The 19,705-nt window shown below is 34.5% G+C and overlaps 22 non-coding genes across 22 annotated transcripts; all 22 read left to right on the top strand.

Annotated features, from left to right (window-relative positions):
* The first annotated feature begins 270 nt into the window (after positions 1-270).
* Positions 271-382, top strand: trnal-caa (transfer RNA leucine (anticodon CAA)). Its single transcript has 2 exons — positions 271-308; positions 337-382. It is a non-coding gene; the product is annotated as a tRNA-Leu (tRNA).
* A 610-nt stretch (positions 383-992) lies between these two features.
* Positions 993-1,104, top strand: trnal-caa (transfer RNA leucine (anticodon CAA)). The gene is made up of 2 exons: positions 993-1,030; positions 1,059-1,104. It is a non-coding gene; the product is annotated as a tRNA-Leu (tRNA).
* Positions 1,105-1,458: 354 nt separating this feature from the next.
* Positions 1,459-1,570, top strand: trnal-caa (transfer RNA leucine (anticodon CAA)). The gene is made up of 2 exons: positions 1,459-1,496; positions 1,525-1,570. It is a non-coding gene; the product is annotated as a tRNA-Leu (tRNA).
* Positions 1,571-2,862: 1,292 nt separating this feature from the next.
* On the top strand, positions 2,863-2,974 carry trnal-caa (transfer RNA leucine (anticodon CAA)). Its single transcript has 2 exons — positions 2,863-2,900; positions 2,929-2,974. It is a non-coding gene; the product is annotated as a tRNA-Leu (tRNA).
* A 354-nt stretch (positions 2,975-3,328) lies between these two features.
* trnal-caa (transfer RNA leucine (anticodon CAA)) lies at positions 3,329-3,440 on the top strand. The gene is made up of 2 exons: positions 3,329-3,366; positions 3,395-3,440. It is a non-coding gene; the product is annotated as a tRNA-Leu (tRNA).
* A 779-nt stretch (positions 3,441-4,219) lies between these two features.
* Positions 4,220-4,331, top strand: trnal-caa (transfer RNA leucine (anticodon CAA)). Its single transcript has 2 exons — positions 4,220-4,257; positions 4,286-4,331. It is a non-coding gene; the product is annotated as a tRNA-Leu (tRNA).
* A 1,059-nt stretch (positions 4,332-5,390) lies between these two features.
* On the top strand, positions 5,391-5,502 carry trnal-caa (transfer RNA leucine (anticodon CAA)). Its single transcript has 2 exons — positions 5,391-5,428; positions 5,457-5,502. It is a non-coding gene; the product is annotated as a tRNA-Leu (tRNA).
* Positions 5,503-5,856: 354 nt separating this feature from the next.
* Positions 5,857-5,968, top strand: trnal-caa (transfer RNA leucine (anticodon CAA)). The gene is made up of 2 exons: positions 5,857-5,894; positions 5,923-5,968. It is a non-coding gene; the product is annotated as a tRNA-Leu (tRNA).
* Positions 5,969-6,747: 779 nt separating this feature from the next.
* On the top strand, positions 6,748-6,859 carry trnal-caa (transfer RNA leucine (anticodon CAA)). The gene is made up of 2 exons: positions 6,748-6,785; positions 6,814-6,859. It is a non-coding gene; the product is annotated as a tRNA-Leu (tRNA).
* Positions 6,860-7,639: 780 nt separating this feature from the next.
* Positions 7,640-7,751, top strand: trnal-caa (transfer RNA leucine (anticodon CAA)). Its single transcript has 2 exons — positions 7,640-7,677; positions 7,706-7,751. It is a non-coding gene; the product is annotated as a tRNA-Leu (tRNA).
* A 340-nt stretch (positions 7,752-8,091) lies between these two features.
* On the top strand, positions 8,092-8,269 carry trnal-caa (transfer RNA leucine (anticodon CAA)). Its single transcript has 2 exons — positions 8,092-8,129; positions 8,224-8,269. It is a non-coding gene; the product is annotated as a tRNA-Leu (tRNA).
* Positions 8,270-8,615: 346 nt separating this feature from the next.
* Positions 8,616-8,727, top strand: trnal-caa (transfer RNA leucine (anticodon CAA)). Its single transcript has 2 exons — positions 8,616-8,653; positions 8,682-8,727. It is a non-coding gene; the product is annotated as a tRNA-Leu (tRNA).
* A 340-nt stretch (positions 8,728-9,067) lies between these two features.
* Positions 9,068-9,179, top strand: trnal-caa (transfer RNA leucine (anticodon CAA)). Its single transcript has 2 exons — positions 9,068-9,105; positions 9,134-9,179. It is a non-coding gene; the product is annotated as a tRNA-Leu (tRNA).
* Positions 9,180-10,047: 868 nt separating this feature from the next.
* trnal-caa (transfer RNA leucine (anticodon CAA)) lies at positions 10,048-10,159 on the top strand. The gene is made up of 2 exons: positions 10,048-10,085; positions 10,114-10,159. It is a non-coding gene; the product is annotated as a tRNA-Leu (tRNA).
* A 144-nt stretch (positions 10,160-10,303) lies between these two features.
* Positions 10,304-10,415, top strand: trnal-caa (transfer RNA leucine (anticodon CAA)). The gene is made up of 2 exons: positions 10,304-10,341; positions 10,370-10,415. It is a non-coding gene; the product is annotated as a tRNA-Leu (tRNA).
* A 354-nt stretch (positions 10,416-10,769) lies between these two features.
* trnal-caa (transfer RNA leucine (anticodon CAA)) lies at positions 10,770-10,881 on the top strand. Its single transcript has 2 exons — positions 10,770-10,807; positions 10,836-10,881. It is a non-coding gene; the product is annotated as a tRNA-Leu (tRNA).
* A 1,912-nt stretch (positions 10,882-12,793) lies between these two features.
* Positions 12,794-12,905, top strand: trnal-caa (transfer RNA leucine (anticodon CAA)). Its single transcript has 2 exons — positions 12,794-12,831; positions 12,860-12,905. It is a non-coding gene; the product is annotated as a tRNA-Leu (tRNA).
* Positions 12,906-13,259: 354 nt separating this feature from the next.
* Positions 13,260-13,371, top strand: trnal-caa (transfer RNA leucine (anticodon CAA)). Its single transcript has 2 exons — positions 13,260-13,297; positions 13,326-13,371. It is a non-coding gene; the product is annotated as a tRNA-Leu (tRNA).
* A 1,823-nt stretch (positions 13,372-15,194) lies between these two features.
* On the top strand, positions 15,195-15,306 carry trnal-caa (transfer RNA leucine (anticodon CAA)). Its single transcript has 2 exons — positions 15,195-15,232; positions 15,261-15,306. It is a non-coding gene; the product is annotated as a tRNA-Leu (tRNA).
* Positions 15,307-16,118: 812 nt separating this feature from the next.
* Positions 16,119-16,230, top strand: trnal-caa (transfer RNA leucine (anticodon CAA)). The gene is made up of 2 exons: positions 16,119-16,156; positions 16,185-16,230. It is a non-coding gene; the product is annotated as a tRNA-Leu (tRNA).
* Positions 16,231-17,885: 1,655 nt separating this feature from the next.
* trnal-caa (transfer RNA leucine (anticodon CAA)) lies at positions 17,886-17,997 on the top strand. The gene is made up of 2 exons: positions 17,886-17,923; positions 17,952-17,997. It is a non-coding gene; the product is annotated as a tRNA-Leu (tRNA).
* Positions 17,998-19,463: 1,466 nt separating this feature from the next.
* On the top strand, positions 19,464-19,575 carry trnal-caa (transfer RNA leucine (anticodon CAA)). The gene is made up of 2 exons: positions 19,464-19,501; positions 19,530-19,575. It is a non-coding gene; the product is annotated as a tRNA-Leu (tRNA).
* Positions 19,576-19,705: the final 130 nt, after the last annotated feature.

Below are 19,705 nucleotides of genomic sequence, written 5' to 3'. Positions count from 1 at the left end.
AAGGTTTTGTAGTTGTCAATATGGCCGAGTGGTCTAAGGAGCCAGACTCAAGGTGAGAATCCTTCCTAGTTACAGGGGTATTCTGGTCTCCGATTGGAGGCGAGGGTTCAAATCCCTCTTCTGACACACCTTTTGCCTTAAAAAAGAGTAGCTCTTTGTCAAAACCGAAAAATTCTCCAAATGGAAACAGGAAAACACATGAACAGTGATTAATAGTTTGATAGATGTCATAGTTTGAGAACAGAAAACACATGAAACAGGAATAATAATGTCAGGATGGCCGAGTGGTCTAAGGCGCCAGACTCAAGGTGAGAATCCTTCCTAGATACAGGGGTATTCTGGTCTCCGATTGGAGGCGAGGGTTCAAATCCCTCTTCTGACACAGCTTTTGCCTTAAAAAAGAGTAGCTCTTTGTCAAAACCGAAAAATTCTCCAAATGGTGAAAGGAAAACACATGAACAGTGAGTGATTAATAGTTTGATAGATGTCATAGTTTGAGAACAGAAAACACATGAAACGGGAATAATAGTTCAATACATATCATCATATGCCTAGTTTAGAATTCAATAAGTTACTCAAATTCCATTGAAAAATGTTTTTTACTATATCTTTCATTAGCTTTTAACATTTTTTGTTTATTTTTCTTTGTATCTTAAGATCTGCATGTAACCATCAGACATATCAGATGTTATGTTACATAATCGTGAAAAAATATGAATTTTAAGGTTTTGTAGTTGTCAGGATGGCCGAGTGGTCTAAGGCGCCAGACTCAAGGTGAGAATCCTTCCTAGTTACAGGGGTATTCTGGTCTCCGATTGGAGGCGAGGGTTCAAATCCGTCTTCTGACACAGCTTTTGCCTTAAAAAAGAGTAGCTCTTTGTCAAAACCGAAAAATTCTCCAAATGGAAACAGGAAAACACATGAACAGTGATTAATAGTTTGATAGATGTCATAGTTTGAGAACAGAAAACACATGAAACGGGAATAATAATGTCAGGATGGCCGAGTGGTCTAAGGCGCCAGACTCAAGGTGAGAATTCTTCCTAGTTACAGGGGTATTCTGGTCTCCGATTGGAGGCGAGGGTTCAAATCCCTCTTCTGACACAGCTTTTGCCTTAAAAAAGAGTAGCTCTTTGTCAAAACCGAAAAATTATCCAAATGGTGAAAGGAAAATACATGTACAGTGAGTGATTAATAGTTTGATAGATGTCATAGTTTGAGAACAGAAAACACATGAAACTGGAATAATAGTTCAATACATATCATCATATGCCTAGTTTAGAATTCAATAAGTTACTCAAATTCCATTGAAAAATGTTTTTTACTATATCTTTCATTAGCTTTTAACATTTTTTGTTTATTTTTCTTTGTATCTTATTATCTATATGTTTCCATCAGACATATCAGACATTATGTTACAGAATCATGAAAAAATATGAATTTTAAGGTTTTGTAGTTGTCAGGATGGCCGAGTGGTCTAAGGCGCCAGACTCAAGGTGAGAATCCTTCCTAGTTACAGGGGTATTCTGGTCTCCGATTGGAGGCGAGGGTTCAAATCCCTCTTCTGACACAGCTTTTGCCTTAAAAAAGAGTAGCTCTTTGTCAAAACCGAAAATGGAAACAGGAAAACACATGAACAGTGATTAATAGTTTGATAGATGTCATAGTTTGAGAACAGAAAACACATGAAACGGGAATAATAGTTCAATACATATCATCATATGCCTAGTTTAGAATTCAATAAGTTACTCAAATTCCATTGAAAAATGTTTTTTACCATATCTTTCATTAGCTTTTAACATTTTTTGTTTCTTTTTCTTTGTATCTTATTATCTATATGTTATGTTACATAATCGTGAAAAAATATGAATTTTAAGGTTTTGTAGTTGTTAATATGGCCGAGTGGTCTAAGGAGCCAGACTCAAGGTGAGAATCCTTCCTAGTTACAGGGGTATTCTGGTCTCCGATTGGAGGCGAGGGTTCAAATCCCTCTTCTGACACACCTTTTGCCTTAAAAAAGAGTAGCTCTTTGTCAAAACCGAAAAATTCTCCAAATGGAAACAGGAAAACACATGAACAGTGATTAATAGTTTGATAGATGTCATAGTTTGAGAACAGAAAACACATGAAACGGGAATAATAATGTCAGGATGGCCGAGTGGTCTAAGGCGCCAGACTCAAGGTGAGAATCCTTCCTAGTTACAGGGGTATTCTGGTCTCCGATTGGAGGCGAGGTTTCAAATCCCTCTTCTGACACAGCTTTTGCCTTAAAAAAGAGTAGCTCTTTGTCAAAACCGAAAAATTCTCCAAATGGTGAAAGGAAAACACATGAACAGTGATTAATAGTTTGATAGATGTCATAGTTTGAGAACAGAAAACACATGAAACGGGAATAATAGTTCAATACATATCATCATATGCCTAGTTTAGAATTCAATAAGTTACTCAAATTCCATTGAAAAATGTTTTTTACCATATCTTTCATTAGCTTTTAACATTTTTTGTTTCTTTTTCTTTGTATCTTATTATCTATATGTTTCCATCAGACATATCAGATGTTATGTTACATAATCGTGAAAAAATATGAATTTTAAGGTTTTGTAGTTGTCAATATGGCCGAGTGGTCTAAGGAGCCAGACTCAAGGTGAGAATCCTTCCTAGTTACAGGGGTATTCTGGTCTCCGATTGGAGGCGAGTGTTCAAATCACTCTTCTGACATAGCTTTTGCCTTAAAAAAGAGTAGCTCTTTGTCAAAACCGAAAAATTCTCCAAATGGAAACAGGAAAACACATGAACAGTGATTAATAGTTTGATAGATGTCATAGTTTGAGAACAGAAAACACATGAAACGGGAATAATAATGTCAGGATGGCCGAGTGGTCTAAGGCGCCAGACTCAAGGTGAGAATCCTTCCTAGTTACAGGGGTATTCTGGTCTCCGATTGGAGGCGAGGGTTCAAATCCCTCTTCTGACACAGCTTTTGCCTTAAAAAAGAGTAGCTCTTTGTCAAAACCGAAAAATTCACCAAATGGTGAAAGGAAAACACATGAACAGTGAGTGATTAATAGTTTGATAGATGTCATAGTTTGAGAACAGAAAACACATGAAACGGGAATAATAGTTCAATACATATCATCATATGCCTAGTTTAGAATTCAATAAGTTACTCAAATTCCATTGAAAAATGTTTTTTACTATATCTTTCATTAGCTTTTAACATTTTTTGTTTATTTTTCTTTGTATCTTATTATCTATATGTGTCCATCAGACATATCAGACATTATGTTACAGAATCATGAAAAAATATGAATTTTAAGGTTTTGTAGTTGTCAGGATGGCCGAGTGGTCTAAGGCGCCAGACTCAAGGTGAGAATCCTTCCTAGTTACAGGGGTATTCTGGTCTCCGATTGGAGGCGAGGGTTCAAATCCCTCTTCTGACACAGTTTTTGCCTTAAAAAAGAGTAGCTCTTTGTCAAAACCGAAAATGGAAACAGGAAAACACATGAACAGTGATTAATAGTTTGATAGATGTCATAGTTTGAGAACAGAAAACACATGAAACGGGAATAATAGTTCAATACATATCATCATATGCTTAGTTTAGAATTCAATAAGTTACTCAAATTCCATTGAAAAATGTTTTTACTATATCTTTCATTAGCTTTTAACATTTTTTGTTTCTTTTTCTTTGTATCTTAAGATCTGCATGTAACCATCAGACATATCAGATGTTATGTTACAGAATCATGAAAAAATATGAATTTTACGGATTTATAAGTTTCAGGATGGCAGAGTGGTCTAAGGCGCCAGACTCAAGGTGAGAATCCTTCCTAGTTACAGGGGTATTCTGGTCTCCGATTGGAGGCGAGGTTTCAAATCCCTCTTCTGACACAGCTTTTGCCTTAAAAAAGAGTAGCTCTTTGTCAAAACCGAAAAATTCTCCAAATGGTGAAAGGAAAACACATGAACAGTGATTAATAGTTTGATAGATGTCATAGTTTGAGAACAGAAAACACATGGAACGGGAATAATAGTTCAATACATATCATCATATGCCTAGTTTAGAATTCAATAAGTTACTCAAATTCCATTGAAAAATGTTTTTTACCATATCTTTCATTAGCTTTTAACATTTTTTGTTTATTTTTCTTTGTATCTTATTATCTATATGTTATGTTACATAATCGTGAAAAAATATGAATTTTAATGTTTTGTAGTTGTCAGGATGGCCGAGTGGTCTAAGGCGCCAGACTCAAGGTGAGAATCCTTCCTAGTTACAGGGGTATTCTGGTCTCCGATTGGAGGCGAGGGTTCAAATCCCTCTTCTGACACACCTTTTGCCTTAAAAAAGAGTAGCTCTTTGTCAAAACCGAAAAATGGAAACAGGAAAACACATGAACAGTGATTAATAGTTTGATAGATGTCATAGTTTGAGAACAGAAAACACATGAAACGGGAATAATAGTTCAATACATATCATCATATGCCTAGTTTAGAATTCAATAAGTTACTCAGATTCCATTGAAAAATGTTTTTTACTATATCTTTCATTAGCTTTTAACATTTTTTGTTTATTTTTCTTTGTATCTTATTATCTATATGTTTCCATCAGACATATCAGACATTATGTTACAGAATCAGGAAAAAATATGAATTTTAAGGTTTTGTAGTTGTCAGGATGGCCGAGTGGTCTAAGGCGCCAGACTCAAGGTGAGAATCCTTCCTAGTTACAGGGGTATTCTGGTCTCCGATTGGAGGCGAGGTTTCAAATCCCTCTTCTGACACAGCTTTTGCCTTAAAAAAGAGTAGCTCTTTGTCAAAACCGAAAAATTCTCCAAATGGTGAAAGGAAAACACATGAACAGTGATTAATAGTTTGATAGATGTCATAGTTTGAGAACAGAAAACACATGAAACGGGAATAATAGTTCAATACATATCATCATATGCCTAGTTTAGAATTCAATAAGTTACTCAAATTCCATTGAAAAATGTTTTTTACCATATCTTTCATTAGCTTTTAACATTTTTTGTTTCTTTTTCTTTGTATCTTATTATCTATATGTTTCCATCAGACATATCAGATGTTATGTTACATAATCGTGAAAAAATATGAATTTTAAGGTTTTGTAGTTGTCAATATGGCCGAGTGGTCTAAGGAGCCAGACTCAAGGTGAGAATCCTTCCTAGTTACAGGGGTATTCTGGTCTCCGATTGGAGGCGAGTGTTCAAATCCCTCTTCTGACATAGCTTTTGCCTTAAAAAAGAGTAGCTCTTTGTCAAAACCGAAAAATTCTCCAAATGGAAACAGGAAAACACATGAACAGTGATTAATAGTTTGATAGATGTCATAGTTTGAGAACAGAAAACACATGAAACGGGAATAATAATGTCAGGATGGCCGAGTGGTCTAAGGCGCCAGACTCAAGGTGAGAATCCTTCCTAGTTACAGGGGTATTCTGGTCTCCGATTGGAGGCGAGGGTTCAAATCCCTCTTCTGACACAGCTTTTGCCTTAAAAAAGAGTAGCTCTTTGTCAAAACCGAAAAATTCTCCAAATGGTGAAAGGAAAACACATGAACAGTGAGTGATTAATAGTTTGATAGATGTCATAGTTTGAGAACAGAAAACACATGAAACGGGAATAATAGTTCAATACATATCATCATATGCCTAGTTTAGAATTCAATAAGTTACTCAAATTCCATTGAAAAATGTTTTTTACTATATCTTTCATTAGCTTTTAACATTTTTTGTTTATTTTTCTTTGTATCTTATTATCTATATGTTTCCATCAGACATATCAGACATTATGTTACAGAATCATGAAAAAATATGAATTTTAAGGTTTTGTAGTTGTCAGGATGGCCGAGTGGTCTAAGGCGCCAGACTCAAGGTGAGAATCCTTCCTAGTTACAGGGGTATTCTGGTCTCCGATTGGAGGCGAGGGTTCAAATCCCTCTTCTGACACAGTTTTTGCCTTAAAAAAGAGTAGCTCTTTGTCAAAACCGAAAATGGAAACAGGAAAACACATGAACAGTGATTAATAGTTTGATAGATGTCATAGTTTGAGAACAGAAAACACATGAAACGGGAATAATAGTTCAATACATATCATCATATGCCTAGTTTAGAATTCAATAAGTTACTCAAATTCCATTGAAAAATGTTTTTACTATATCTTTCATTAGCTTTTAACATTTTTTGTTTCTTTTTCTTTGTATCTTAAGATCTGCATGTAACCATCAGACATATCAGATGTTATGTTACAGAATCATGAAAAAATATGAATTTTACGGATTTATAAGTTTCAGGATGGCCGAGTGGTCTAAGGCGCCAGACTCAAGGTGAGAATCCTTCCTAGTTACAGGGGTATTCTGGTCTCCGATTGGAGGCGAGGTTTCAAATCCCTCTGCTGACACAGCTTTTGCCTTAAAAAAGAGTAGCTCTTTGTCAAAACCGAAAAATTCTCCAAATGGTGAAAGGAAAACACATGAACAGTGATTAATAGTTTGATAGATGTCATAGTTTGAGAACAGAAAACACATGAAACGGGAATAATAGTTCAATACATATCATCATATGCCTAGTTTAGAATTCAATAAGTTACTCAAATTCCATTGAAAAATGTTTTTTACCATATCTTTCATTAGCTTTTAACATTTTTTGTTTCTTTTTCTTTGTATCTTATTATCTATATGTTATGTTACATAATCGTGAAAAAATATGAATTTTAATGTTTTGTAGTTGTCAGGATGGCCGAGTGGTCTAAGGCGCCAGACTCAAGGTGAGAATCCTTCCTAGTTACAGGGGTATTCTGGTCTCCGATTGGAGGCGAGGGTTCAAATCCCTCTTCTGACACACCTTTTGCCTTAAAAAAGAGTAGCTCTTTGTCAAAACCGAAAAATGGAAACAGGAAAACACATGAACAGTGATTAATAGTTTGATAGATGTCATAGTTTGAGAACAGAAAACACATGAAACGGGAATAATAGTTCAATACATGTCATCATATGCCTAGTTTAGAATTCAATAAGTTACTCAAATTCCATTGAAAAATGTTTTTACTATATCTTTCATTAGCTTTTAACATTTTTTGTTTCTTTTTCTTTGTATCTTAAGATCTGCATGTAACCATCAGACATATCAGATGTTATGTTACAGAATCATGAAAAAATATGAATTTTATGGATTTATAAGTTTCAGGATGGCCGAGTGGTCTAAGGCGCCAGACTCAAGGTGAGAATCCTTCCTAGTTACAGGGGTATTCTGGTCTCCGATTGGAGGCGAGGTTTCAAATCCCTCTTCTGACACAGCTTTTGCCTTAAAAAAGAGTAGCTCTTTGTCAAAACCGAAAAATTCTCCAAATGGTGAAAGGAAAACACATGAACAGTGATTAATAGTTTGATAGATGTCATAGTTTGAGAACAGAAAACACATGAAACGGGAATAATAGTTCAATACATATCATCATATGCCTAGTTTAGAATTCAATAAGTTACTCAAATTCCATTGAAAAATGTTTTTTACTATATCTTTCATTAGCTTTTAACATTTTTTGTTTCTTTTTCTTTGTATCTTATTATCTATATGTTATGTTACATAATCGTGAAAAAATATGAATTTTAATGTTTTGAAGTTGTCAGGATGGCCGAGTGGTCTAAGGCGCCAGACTCAAGGTGAGAATCCTTCCTAGTTACAGGGGTATTCTGGTCTCTGATTGGAGGCGAGGGTTCAAATCCCTCTTCTGACACACCTTTTGCCTTAAAAAAGAGTAGCTCTTTGTCAAAACCGAAAAATGGAAACAGGAAAACACATGAACAGTGATTAATAGTTTGATAGATGTCATAGTTTGAGAACAGAAAACACATGAAACGTGAATAATAGTTCAATACATGTCATCATATGCCTAGTTTAGAATTCAATAAGTTACTCAAATTCCATTGAAAATGTTTTTTACTATATCTTTCATTAGCTTTTAACATTTTTTGTTTCTTTTTCTTTGTTTCTTATTATCTATATGTTTCCATCAGACATATCAGACATTATGTTACAGAATCATGAAAAACTATGAATTTTAAGTATTTATAAGTGTCAGGATGGCCGAGTGGTCTAAGGCGCCAGACTCAAGGTGAGAATTCTTCCTAGTTACAGGGGTATTCTGGTCTCCGATTGGAGGCGAGGGTTCAAATCCCTCTTCTGAATCCTTCCTAGTTACAGGGGTATTCTGGTCTCCGATTGGAGGCGAGGGTTCAAATCCCTCTTCTGACACACCTTTTGCCTTAAAAAACCTGCCTTGTCAAAACCGAAAAATTCTCCAAATGGTGAAAGGAAAACACATGAACAGTGATTAATAGTTTGATAGATGTCATAGTTTGAGAACAGAAAACACATGAAACGGGAATAATAGTTCAATATATGTCAACATATGCCTAGTTTAGAATTCAATAAGTTACTAAAATTAAATTGAAAAATGTTTTTTACTATATCTTTCATTAGCTTTTAACATTTTTTGTTTCTTTTTCTTTGTATCTTAAGATCTGCATGTAACCATCAGACATATCAGATGTTATGTTACATAATCGTGAAAAAATATGAATTTTAAGGTTTTGTAGTTGTCAGGATGGCCGAGTGGTCTAAGGCGCCAGACTCAAGGTTAGAATCCTTCCTAGTTACAGGGGTATTCTGGTCTCCGATTGGAGGCGAGGGTTCAAGTCCCTCTTCTGACACAGCTTTTGCCTTAAAAAAGAGTAGCTCTTTGTCAAAACCGAAAATGGAAACAGGAAAACACATGAACAGTGATTAATAGTTTGATAGATGTCATAGTTTGAGAACAGAAAACACATGAAACGGGAATAATAGTTCAATACATATCATCATATGCCTAGTTTAGAATTCAATAAGTTACTCAAATTCCATTGAAAAATGTTTTTTACTATATCTTTCATTAGCTTTTAACATTTTTTGTTTATTTTTCTTTGTATCTTATTATCTATATGTTTCCATCAGACATATCAGACATTATGTTACAGAATCATGAAAAAATATGAATTTTAAGGTTTTGTAGTTGTCAGGATGGCCGAGTGGTCTAAGGCGCCAGACTCAAGGTGAGAATCCTTCCTAGTTACAGGGGTATTCTGGTCTCCGATTGGAGGCGAGGGTTCAAATCCCTCTTCTGACACAGCTTTTGCCTTAAAAAAGAGTAGCTCTTTGTCAAAACCGAAAATGGAAACAGGAAAACACATGAACAGTGATTAATAGTTTGATAGATGTCATAGTTTGAGAACAGAAAACACATGAAACGGGAATAATAGTTCATTACATGTCATCATATGCCTAGTTTAGAATTCAATAAGTTACTCAAATTCCATTGAAAAATGTTTTTTACTATATCTTTCATTAGCTTTTAACATTTTTTGTTTATTTTTCTTTGTTTCTTATTATCTATATGTTTCCATCAGACATATCAGACATTATGTTACAGAATCATGAAAAACTATGAATTTTAAGTATTTATAAGTGTCAGGATGGCCGAGTGGTCAAAGGCGCCAGACTCAAGGTGAGAATTCTTCCTAGTTACAGGGGTATTCTGGTCTCCGATTGGAGGCGAGGGTTCAAATCCCTCTTCTGAATCCTTCCTAGTTACAGGGGTATTCTGTTCTCCGATTGGAGGCGAGGGTTCAAATCCCTCTTCTGACACATCTTTTGCCTTAAAAAAGAGTAGCTCTTTGTCAAAACCGAAAAATTCTCCAAATGGTGAAAGGAAAACACATGAACAGTGATTAATAGTTTGATAGATGTCATAGTTTGAGAACAGAAAACACATGAAACGGGAATAATAGTTCAATATATGTCAACATATGCCTAGTTTAGAATTCAATAAGTTACTAAAATTCAATTGAAAAATGTTTTTTACTATATCTTTCATTAGCTTTTAACATTTTTTGTTTATTTTTCTTTGTATCTTAAGATCTGCATGTAACCATCAGACATATCAGATGTTATGTTACATAATCATGAAAAAATATGAATTTTAAGGATTTATAAGTGTCAGGATGGCCCAGTGGTCTAAGGCTCCAGACTCAAGGTGAGAATCCTTCCTAGTTACAGGGGTATTCTGGTCTCCGATTGGAGGCGAGGGTTCAAATCCCTCTTCTGACACACCATTTGCCTTAAAGAAGAGTAGCTCTTTGTCAAAACCGAAAAATTCTCCAAATGGTGAAAGGAAAACACATGAACAGTGATTAATAGTTTGACAGATGTCATAGTTTGAGAACAGAAAACACATGAAACGGGAATAGTAATGTCAGGATGGCTGAGTGGTCTAAGGCGCCAGACTCAAGGTCAGAATCCTTCCTAGTTACAGGGGTATTCTGGTCTCCGATTGGAGGCGAGGGTTCAAATCCCTCTTCTGACACAGCTTTTGCCTTAAAAAAGAGTAGCTCTTTGTCAAAACCGAAAAATTCTCCAAATGGTGAAAGGAAAACACATGAACAGTGAGTGATTAATAGTTTGATAGATGTCATAGTTTGAGAACAGAAAACACATGAAACGGGAATAATAGTTCAATACATATCATCATATGCCTAGTTTAGAATTCAATAAGTTACTCAAATTCCATTGAAAAATGTTTTTTACCATATCTTTCATTAGCTTTTAACATTTTTTGTTTATTTTTCTTTGTATCTTATTATCTATATGTTTCCATCAGACATATCAGACATTATGTTACAGAATCATGAAAAAATATGAATTTTAAGGTTTTGTAGTTGTCAGGATGGCCGAGTGGTCTAAGGCGCCAGACTCAAGGTGAGAATCCTTCCTAGTTACAGGGGTATTCTGGTCTCCGATTGGAGGCGAGGGTTCAAATCCCTCTTCTGACACAGCTTTTGCCTTAAAAAAGAGTAGCTCTTTGTCAAAACCGAAAATGGAAACAGGAAAACACATGAACAGTGATTAATAGTTTGATAGATGTCATAGTTTGAGAACAGAAAACACATGAAACGGGAATAATAGTTCAATACATATCATCATATGCCTAGTTTAGAATTCAATAAGTTACTCAAATTCCATTGAAAAATGTTTTTTACTATATCTTTCATTAGCTTTTAACATTTTTTGTTTCTTTTTCTTTGTATCTTAAGATCTGCATGTAACCATCAGACATATCAGATGTTATGTTACAGAATCATGAAAAAATATGAATTTTACGGATTTATAAGTTTCAGGATGGCCGAGTGGTCTAAGGCGCCAGACTCAAGGTGAGAATCCTTCCTAGTTACAGGGGTATTCTGGTCTCCGATTGGAGGCGAGGGTTCAAATCCCTCTTTTGCCTTAAAAAAGAGTAGCTCTTTGTCAAAACCGAAAAATTCTCCAAATGGTGAAAGGAAAACACATGAACAGTGAGTGATTAATAGTTTGATAGATGTCATAGTTTGAGAACAGAAAACACATGAAACGGGAATAATAGTTCAATACATATCATCATATGCCTAGTTTAGAATTCAATAAGTTACTCAAATTCCATTGAAAAATGTTTTTTACTATATCTTTCATTAGCTTTTAACATTTTTTGTTTATTTTTCTTTGTATCTTATTATCTATATGTTATGTTACAGACTCATGAAAAAATATGAATTTTAAGGTTTTGTAGTTGTCAGGATGGCCGAGTGGTCTAAGGCGCCAGACTCAAGGTGAGAATCCTTCCTAGTTACAGGGGTATTCTGGTCTCCGATTGGAGGCGAGGGTTCAAATCACTCTTCTGACACAGCTTTTGCCTTAAAAAAGAGTAGCTCTTTGTCAAAACCGAAAATGGAAACAGGAAAACACATGAACAGTGATTAATAGTTTGATAGATGTCATAGTTTGAGAACAGAAAACACATGAAACGGGAATAATAGTTCAATACATGTCATCATATGCCTAGTTTAGAATTCAATAAGTTACTCAAATTCCATTGAAAAATGTTTTTTACTATATCTTTCATTAGCTTTTAACATTTTTTGTTTCTTTTTCTTTGTATCTTAAGATCTGCATGTAACCATCAGACATATCAGATGTTATGTTACAGAATCATGAAAAAATATGAATTTTACGGATTTATAAGTTTCAGGATGGCCGAGTGGTCTAAGGCGCCAGACTCAAGGTGAGAATCCTTCCTAGTTACAGGGGTATTCTGGTCTCCGATTGGAGGCGAGGGTTCAAATCCCTCTTTTGCCTTAAAAAAGAGTAGCTCTTTGTCAAAACCGAAAAATTCTCCAAATGGTGAAAGGAAAACACATGAACAGTGAGTGATTAATAGTTTGATAGATGTCATAGTTTGAGAACAGAAAACACATGAAACGGGAATAATAGTTCAATACATATCATCATATGCCTAGTTTAGAATTCAATAAGTTACTCAAATTCCATTGAAAAATGTTTTTTACTATATCTTTCATTAGCTTTTAACATTTTTTGTTTATTTTTCTTTGTATCTTATTATCTATATGTTATGTTACATAATCGTGAAAAAATATGAATTTTAAGGTTTTGTAGTTGTCAATATGGCCGAGTGGTCTAAGGCGCCAGACTCAAGGTGAGAATCCTTCCTAGTTACAGGGGTATTCTGGTCTCCGATTGGATGCGAGGGTTCAAATCCCTCTTCTGACACACCTTTTGCCTTAAAAAAGAGTAGCTCTTTGTCAAAACCGAAAAATTCTCCAAATGGTGAAAGGAAAACACATGAACAGTGATTAATAGTTTGATAGATGTCATAGTTTGAGAACAGAAAACACATGAAACGGGAATAATAATGTCAGGATGGCTGAGTGGTCTAAGGCGCCAGACTCAAGGTGAGAATCCTTCCTAGTTACAGGGGTATTCTGGTCTCCGATTGGAGGCGAGGGTTCAAATCCCTCTTCTGACACAGCTTTTGCCTTAAAAAAGAGTAGCTCTTTGTCAAAACCGAAAAATTCTCCAAATGGTGAAAGGAAAACACATGAACAGTGAGTGATTAATAGTTTGATAGATGTCATAGTTTGAGAACAGAAAACACATGAAAGGGGAATAATAGTTCAATACATATCATCATATGCCTAGTTTAGAATTCAATAAGTTACTCAAATTCCATTGAAAAATGTTTTTTACTATATCTTTCATTAGCTTTTAACATTTTTTGTTTATTTTTCTTTGTATCTTATTATCTATATGTTTCCATCAGACATATCAGACATTATGTTACAGAATCATGAAAAAATATGAATTTTAAGGTTTTGTAGTTGTCAGGATGGCCGAGTGGTCTAAGGCGCCAGACTCAAGGTGAGAATCCTTCCTAGTTACAGGGGTATTCTGGTCTCCGATTGGAGGCGAGGGTTCAAATCCCTCTTCTGACACAGCTTTTGCCTTAAAAAAGAGTAGCTCTTTGTCAAAACCGAAAATGGAAATAGGAAAACACATGAACAGTGATTAATAGTTTGATAGATGTCATAGTTTGAGAACAGAAAACACATGAAACGGGAATAATAGTTCAATACATATCATCATATGCCTAGTTTAGAATTCAATAAGTTACTCAAATTCCATTGAAAAATGTTTTTTACTATATCTTTCATTAGCTTTTAACATTTTTTGTTTCTTTTTCTTTGTATCTTAAGATCTGCATGTAACCATAATAGTTCAATACATATCATCATATGCCTAGTTTAGAATTCAATAAGTTACTCAAATTCCATTGAAAAATGTTTTTTACTATATCTTTCATTAGCTTTTAACATTTTTTGTTTCTTTTTCTTTGTATCTTATTATCTATATGTTATGTTACATAATCGTGAAAAAATATGAATTTTAAGGTTTTGTAGTTGTCAATATGGCCGAGTGGTCTAAGGCGCCAGACTCAAGGTGAGAATCCTTCCTAGTTACAGGGGTATTCTGGTCTCCGATTGGAGGCGAGTGTTCAAATCCCTCTTCTGACACACGTTTTTCCTTAAAAAAGAGTAGCTCTTTGTCAAAACCGAAAAATTCTCCAAATGGTGAAAGGAAAACACATGAACAGTGATTAATAGTTTGATAGATGTCATAGTTTGAGAACAGAAAACACATGAAACGTGAATAATAGTTCAATACATATCATCATATGCCTAGTTTAGAATTCAATAAGTTACTCAAATTCCATTGAAAAATGTTTTTTACTATATCTTTCATTAGCTTTTAACATTTTTTGTTTATTTTTCTTTGTATCTTAAGATCTGCATGTAACCATCAGACATATCAGATGTTATGTTACAGAATCATGAAAAAATATGAATTTTACGGATTTATAAGTTTCAGGATGGCCGAGTGGTCTAAGGCGCCAGACTCAAGGTGAGAATCCTTCCTAGTTACAGGGGTATTCTGGTCTCCGATTGGAGGCGAGGTTTCAAATCCCTTTTCTGACACAGCTTTTGCCTTAAAAAAGAGTAGCTCTTTGTCAAAACCGAAAATGGAAACAGGAAAACACATGAACAGTGATTAATAGTTTGATAGATGTCATAGTTTGAGAACAGAAAACACATGAAACGGGAATAATAGTTCAATACATATCATCATATGCCTAGTTTAGAATTCAATAAGTTACTCAAATTCCATTGAAAAATGTTTTTTACTATATCTTTCATTAGCTTTTAACATTTTTTGTTTCTTTTTCTTTGTATCTTATTATCTATATGTTATGTTACATGATCATGAAAAAATATGAATTTTAAGGTTTTATATTTTTCAATATGGCCGAGTGGTCTAAGGCGCCAGACTCAAGGTGAGAATCCTTCCTAGTTACAGGGTCTCCGATTGGTCTCCGATTGGAGGCGAGGGTTCAAATCCCTCTTCTGACACACGTTTTGCCTTAAAAAAGAGTAGCTCTTTGTCAAAACCGAAAAATTCTCCAAATGGTGAAAGGAAAACACATGAACAGTGATTAATAGTTTGATAGATGTCATAGTTTGAGAACAGAAAACACATGAAATGGGAATAATAGTTCAATATATGTCAACATATGCCTAGTTTAGAATTCAATAAGTTACTAAAATTCCATTGAAAAATGTTTTTTACTATATCTTTCATTAGCTTTTAACATTTTTTGTTTCTTTTTCTTTGTATCTTAAGATCTGCATGTAACCATCAGACATATCAGATGTTATGTTACATAATCATGAAAAAATATGAATTTGAAGGATTTATAAGTGTCAGGATGGCCGAGTGGTCTAAGGCGCCAGACTCAAGGTGAGAATCCTTCCTAGTTACAGGGGTATTCTGGTCTCCGATTGGAGGCGAGGGTTCAAATCCCTCTTCTGACACAGCTTTTGCCTTAAAAAAGAGTAGCTCTTTGTCAAAACCGAAAAATTCTCCAAATGGTGAAAGGAAAACACATGAACAGTGATTAATAGTTTGATAGATGTCATAGTTTGAGAACAGAAAACACATGAAACGGGAATAATAGTTCAATATATGTCAACATATGCCTAGTTTAGAATTCAATAAGTTACTCAAATTCAATTGAAAAATGTTTTTTACTATATCTTTCATTAGCTTTTAACATTTTTTGTTTCTTTTTCTTTGTATCTTAAGATCTGCATGTAACCATCAGACATATCAGATGTTATGTTACATAATCGTGAAAAAATATGAATTTTAAGGTTTTGTAGTTGTCAGGTTGGCCGAGTGGTCTAAGGCGCCAGACTCAAGGTGAGAATCCTTCCTAGTTACAGGGGTATTCTGGTCTCCGATTGGAGGCGAGGGTTCAAATCCCTCTTCTGACACAGCTTTTGCCTTAAAAAAGAGTTGCTCTTTGTCAAAACCGAAAAATTCTCCAAATGGTGAAAGGAAAACACATGAACAGTGTTTAATAGTTTGATAGATGTCATAGTTTGAGAACAGAAAACACATGAAACGGGAATAATAGTTCAATATATGTCAACATATGCCTAGTTTAGAATTCAATAAGTTACTAAAATTCCATTGAAAAATGTTTTTTACTATATCTTTCATTAGCTTTTAACATTTTTTGTTTCTTTTTCTTTGTATCTTAAGATCTGCATGTAACCATCAGACATATCAGATGTTATGTTACATAATCATGAAAAAATATGAATTTGAAGGATTTATAAGTGTCAGGATGGCCGAGTGGTCTAAGGCGCCAGACTCAAGGTGAGAATCCTTCCTAGTTACAGGGGTATTCTGGTCTCCGATTGGAGGCGAGGGTTCAAATCCCTCTTCTGACACAGCTTTTGCCTTAAAAAAGAGTAGCTCTTTGTCAAAACCGAAAATGGAAACAGGAAAACACATGAACAGTGATTAATAGTTTGATAGATGTCATAGTTTGAGAACAGAAAACACATGAAACGGGAATAATAGTTCAATACATATCATCATATGCCTAGTTTAGAATTCAATAAGTTACTCAAATTCCATTGAAAAATGTTTTTTACTATATCTTTCATTAGCTTTTAACATTTTTTGTTTCTTTTTCTTTGTATCTTATTATCTATATGTTATGTTACATAATCGTCAAAAAATATGAATTTTAAGGTTTTGTAGTTGTCAATATGGCCGAGTGGTCTAAGGCGCCAGACTCAAGGTGAGAATCCTTCCTAGTTACAGGGGTATTCTGGTCTCCGATTGGAGGCGAGGGTTCAAATCCCTCTTCTGACACAGCTTTTGCCTTAAAAAAGCTCTTTGTCAAAACCGAAAATGGAAACAGGAAAACACATGAACAGTGATTAATAGTTTGATAGATGTCATAGTTTGAGAACAGAAAACACATGAAACGGGAATAATAGTTCAATACATATCATCATATGCCTAGTTTAGAATTCAATAAGTTACTAAAATTCCATTGAAAAATGTTTTTACTATATCTTTCATTAGCTTTTAACATTTTTTGTTTCTTTTTCTTTGTATCTTAAGATCTGCATGTAACCATCAGACATATCAGATGTTATGTTACAGAATCATGAAAAAATATGAATTTTACAGATTTATAAGTGTCAGGATGGCCGAGCGGTCTAAGGCGCCAGACTCAAGGTGAGAATCCTTCCTAGTTACAGGGGTATTCTGGTCTCCGATTGGAGGCTTGGGTTCAAATCCCTTTTCTGACACAGCTTTTGCCTTAAAAAAGAGTAGCTCTTTGTCAAAACCGAAAATGGAAACAGGAAAACACATGAACAGTGATTAATAGTTTGATAGATGTCATAGTTTGAGAACAGAAAACACATGAAACGGGAATAATAGTTCAATACATATCATCATATGCCTAGTTTAGAATTCAATAAGTTACTCAAATTCCATTGAAAAATGTTTTTTACCATATCTTTCATTAGCTTTTAACATTTTTTGTTTCTTTTTCTTTGTATCTTATTATCTATATGTTATGTTACATAATCGTGAAAAAATATGAATTTTAAGGTTTTGTAGTTGTCAATATGGCCGAGTGGTCTAAGGCGCCAGACTCAAGGTGAGAATCCTTCCTAGTTACAGGGCTATTCTGGTCTCAAATTGGAGGCGAGGTTTCAAATCCCTCTTCTGACACAGCTTTTGCCTTAAAAAAGAGTAGCTCTTTGTCAAAACCGAAAAATTCTCCAAATGGTGAAAGGAAAACACATGAACAGTGATTAATAGTTTGATAGATGTCATAGTTTGAGAACAGAAAACACATAAAACGGGAATAATAGTTCAATATATGTCAACACTTTCCTAGTTTAGAATTCAATAAGTTACTCAAATTCCATTGAAAAATGTTTTTACTATATCTTTCATTAGCTTTTAACATTTTTTGTTTATTTTTCTTTGTATCTTAAGATCTGCATGTAACCATCAGACATATCAGATGTTATGTTACAGAATCGTGAAAAAATATGAATTTTAAGGATTTATAAGTGTCAGGATGGCCGAGTGGTCTAAGGCGCCAGACTCAAGGTGAGAATCCTTCCTAGTTACAGGGGTATTCTGGTCTCCGATTGGAGGCGAGGGTTCAAATCCCTCTTCTGACACAGCTTTTGCCTTAAAAAAGAGTAGGTCTTTGTCAAAACCGAAAATGGAAACAGGAAAACACATGAACAGTGATTAATAGTTTGATAGATGTCATAGTTTGAGAACAGAAAACACATGAAACGGGAATAATAGTTCGATACATATCATCATATGCCTAGTTTAGAATTCAATAAGTTACTCAAATTCCATTGAAAAATGTTTTTTACTATATCTTTCATTAGCTTTTAACATTTTTTGTTTCTTTTTCTTTGTATCTTATTATCTATATGTTATGTTACATGATCGTGAAAAAATATGAATTTTAAGGTTTTGTAGTTGTCAATATGGCCCAGTGGTCTAAGGCGCCAGACTCAAGGTGAGAATCCTTCCTAGTTACAGGGGTATTCTGGTCTCCGATTGGAGGCGAGGGTTCAAATCCCTCTTCTGACACAGCTTTTGCCTTAAAAAAGAGTAGCTCTTTGTCAAAACCGAAAAATTCTCCAAATGGTGAAAGGAAAACACATGAACAGTGATTAATAGTTTGATAGATGTCATAGTTTGAGAACAGAAAACACATGAAACGGGAATAATAGTTCAATACATATCATCATATGCCTAGTTTAGAATTCAATAAGTTACTCAAATTCCATTGAAAAATGTTTTTTACTATATCTTTCATTAGCTTTTAACATTTTTTGTTTCTTTTTCTTTGTATCTTAAGATCTGCATGTAACCATCAGACATATCAGATGTTATGTTACAGAATCGTTGAAAAAATATGAATTTTAAGGATTTATAAGTGTCAGGATGGCCGAGTGGTCTAAGGCGCCAGACTCAAGGTGAGAATCCTTCCTAGTTACAGGGGTATTCTGGTCTCCGATTGGAGGCGAGGGTTCAAATCACTCTTCAAACACAGCTTTTGCCTTAAAAAAGAGTAGCTCTTTGTCAAAACCGAAAATGGAAACAGGAAAACACATGAACAGTGATTAATAGTTTGATAGATGTCATAGTTTGAGAACAGAAAACACATGAAACGGGAATAATAGTTCAATACATATCATCATATGCCTAGTTTAGAATTCAATAAGTTACTCAAATTCCATTGAAAAATGTTTTTACTATATCTTTCATTAGCTTTTAACATTTTTTGTTTATTTTTCTTTGTATCTTATTATCTATATGTTATGTTACATAATCGTGAAAAAATATGAATTTTAAGGTTTTGTAGTTGTCAATATGGCCGAGTGGTCTAAGGCGCCAGACTCAAGGTGAGAATCCTTCCTAGTTACAGGGGTATTCTGGTCTCCGATTGGATGCGAGGGTTCAAATCCCTCTTCTGACACACCTTTTGCCTTAAAAAAGAGTAGCTCTTTGTCAAAACCGAAAAATTCTCCAAATGGTGAAAGGAAAACACATGAACAGTGATTGATAGTTTGATAGATGTCATAGTTTGAGAACAGAAAACACATGAAACGGGAATAATAATGTCAGGATGGCTGAGTGGTCTAAGGCGCCAGACTCAAGGTGAGAATCCTTCCTAGTTACAGGGGTATTCTGGTCTCCGATTGGAGGCGAGGGTTCAAATCCCTCTTCTGACACAGCTTTTGCCTTAAAAAAGAGTAGCTCTTTGTCAAAACCGAAAAATTCTCCAAATGGTGAAAGGAAAACACATGAACAGTGAGTGATTAATAGTTTGATAGATGTCATAGTTTGAGAACAGAAAACACA

Source organism: Oncorhynchus clarkii, chromosome 30 (genome assembly GCF_045791955.1).
Source record: "Oncorhynchus clarkii lewisi isolate Uvic-CL-2024 chromosome 30, UVic_Ocla_1.0, whole genome shotgun sequence".
In the NCBI taxonomy this organism is placed as follows: Eukaryota; Metazoa; Chordata; class Actinopteri; order Salmoniformes; family Salmonidae; genus Oncorhynchus; species Oncorhynchus clarkii.
This window is presented reverse-complemented; position numbering and strand designations above follow the sequence as displayed.